Source organism: Triticum dicoccoides, chromosome 4B (assembly GCF_002162155.2).
Source record: "Triticum dicoccoides isolate Atlit2015 ecotype Zavitan chromosome 4B, WEW_v2.0, whole genome shotgun sequence".
Lineage (NCBI taxonomy): Eukaryota > Viridiplantae > Streptophyta > Magnoliopsida > Poales > Poaceae > Triticum > Triticum dicoccoides.
In genome coordinates, this window is record NC_041387.1 from 621,109,235 (window position 1) to 621,112,314 (window position 3,080).

Sequence of the window (3,080 nt, forward strand, 5' to 3'; positions counted from 1 at the left end):
AGAGTTTTTAGAAGGAAAGCGTTTATTTTTCGTTGGATAAACTTTCTCTCGCTTAAATCACACGCTATGACTGTCACGCGTTCTGGCGGGGCCCGTCCACCTGCCCGGCCTTATCTCCTCATCTCGAGTGAGAACCAGTCAAAACCCATCGAACTCGATACCCTTCGCCATGGCCTCCCATCTAAGTCCCGTTCGCCATGGCCTACCCCCCAAGCTCCACCTGTCGCTGCTCAAGGTCCTCCCGTCCAAGTCCCTCCGCCATGGCCTGACCCCAAGCTCCACATTGCTGTTGTTGAAAGTCCTCCCATCCAAGTCCCGTCCGCCATGGCCTGCCCCCAAGCTCCACCTTGCTACTGCTGAAGGTCCTCCCGTCCAAGTCCCGTCCGCCATGAACTGCCCCCAAGCTCCACCTGCTGCTGCTCACAGTTCACACAACGACACCATGATGCGGTGATTTTGTTGACGAGAGCTAGTGCTGCAACGCAGCCTCATCGTTGACTCAGATGCTACCGGTGGTGCGACCCGACGACTCGATGGTCCCATCGGCGTCCGGTGCTGTGACCCGATGACTCACCGGTGCCGCAAGCATTGTGACGCGACTCTCATCATCGCCGGTGCTACAATGCAACACACGTGGGAGGTTGGGCTGCTCGGCGTCAGTGTTGCAATGCAGCAAGGAGGCCGAAGTGCAGTCAGGTGCCGCTTGTCGCCAGTGATGTAGTGCAGCACACGGGGGAGGATGTTGGGTTGCTCAAGTCGGTGTTGCATTGGAGCTTTTTCCGCGCCGATGAAGTTGCAATGGAGCGCCGCCCGAGGTTGCACTACATCACCGGTAGCTCTCGATGTTGCCACAGAGCAGCACCACAGTGGCTCTTGATGATGCGATGCAGCGGTCGTCGGCGGTCTTGGAGTTGCACTGTAGTAGGGGAGACTGCCGAATCCCTCGCCGGAACTCACCGCCCTTGGAGTGAGCCTTTTTCGTGTACCTGTGGTGGGAGTGAGATTCAAGGGGATTTCTCTGCTGTTTTTGGTCGCGAGGGAAGGACGGCCAAATTTCCATCTAGTGTGTTGTCGTATCCAACGGTTGAAGGCGGCCAACGAGCCAACTATTTCTGGAAGAAATCAGTCGGCTGATTTGGAGCAGCCACTTAGAAGGTTCTAGCCTCATACAGTGTGAGCTAGAGAGTCCTTAGAGAAGCTCTAGCAGATGCCACAAAATTGCTGACCCGCGTAAATCTGGTAGTTTTAGCGTTGTTTTGCCCGAACAGAAACGCTATACCTAGCTCGCACTGTAAATCTTTTACAAGCGATATTGCCCCCTCCGTCGCTATATCTACGGGATGAACCACATTTTAGGGTTCGCTTGCTCCATATCCTCCGCCCCTCTGCCACAATCCTCGTCCCTCCATCATTTTCTTTGCTTTCTTCGGCGAGCGATTCCTCGCGGTCCCGTCCATTTCTCGTCGATCCATGACGGGAGGAGCATGTGGGCGTGGGGGAACAGGCGGATCATCGCCGCGCAAGCGCCCCCGCTACGACACTCCAGCCGGCCCATCGTCGAGATGTGGCGCTCGTACCAGGCGCGTGAACGCGGCGGGCTTTCCCGCAACGACGGCCGGGGCGCATGGGCTCGCTTCTTTGAGCTCGGCGATGCTCTTTGGCCACACACCAAGAGGTGCCATGAGGCGGAGGAGGAGGTCCTTGCCGCCCAACGCGTGGTGACGGCCGGAGAAGAAGGCGTCAACAAGAGCAAGGAAGAGCAGGCCTATGCCATTGCTCCCGGAGGTCGGCGGAGGAGTCCTACCTCGGCGTCAAGCCATTCGCCACCGTCGCTGCTAGATATATGTTTTAGTTATGTATGATGAACTCCGTTGTGTTGTAGCAGGAACTATGCTTTATCCAAGTTTCACTACGCTTTTGCGTGTTCTATTCTGTGGCGGGGCATAACTCCCCGCAAATCTGTTTTAGAGAGAACCATAGAACAATTTTATGGGACATAAATATACGTCATCTGCTATAGTTGCTCCAAGGGCATCTTCAACACGGACCCTCAAACCTCCCGTATCCGTCGGGAATGAGCTGTCCGGACCCGGCAAGCCATCCACCGCGTCCAGCATCAGTCCGCGAAGGGGTCCAGATGTCCGTTTTCTCACAAACCAGGGGGCTTTATGGGAGTCCAGGCACCAACCACATAGGATTCCGACACCACAGCTGATACGTCCGTTTTGCATCATGTTTTTCTACTATTATTTATAGTGTTCTATGCATTATAACACTTTGTGGGGGTAATTCTAATGCCTTTTCTCTCATAATATGCAAGGTTCACACAAAGAGGGAGAATACCGGCAACTGAAATTCTGGACCTGAAAAAACTACGTCAGAGATACCTATTCTGCACATCTCCAAATGAGCTGAAATTTTATGAAGATTTATTTTGGAATATATAGAAAATACTGGAGAAAAGAAATACTGGAGGAGGCCACCATGTGCCCACTAGGCACCAGGGCGCACCTACCCCCAGTCACGCCCTGGTGGGTAGTGGGCTCCTTGGCCCACCTCCTGTGCCCATCTTCTGGTACATAAGGTCTTTTGACCTAGAAAAATAAATAAAGGGAGGACTTTCGGGATGGAGTGCCACCGCCTCAAGGCGGAACTTGGGCAGGAGCACTTTTGCTCTTCGGCGGAGCGATTCTGCGGGGATACTTCCCTCCGGAAGGGGAAAATCGAAGCCATCATCATCACCAACAAGCCTCTCATGGTGGGAGGGCCAATCTTCATCAACATCTTCACCAACACCATCTCATCTCAAAACCCTAGTTTATCTCTTGTGTTCAATCTTTGTATCAAAATCTCAGATTGGTACCTGTGGGTGACTAGTAGTGTTAATTACATCTTGTAGTTGATGCTAACTGGTTATTTGGTGGAAGATCATATGTTCAGATCTATCATGATATTTAATACCCCTCTGATCTTGAGCATGAATATGTTTTATGAGTAGTCACTTTTGTTCTTGAGGACATGGGAGAAGTCTCGTCATAAGTACTCATGTGAATTTGATATTCGTTCAATATTTTGATGAT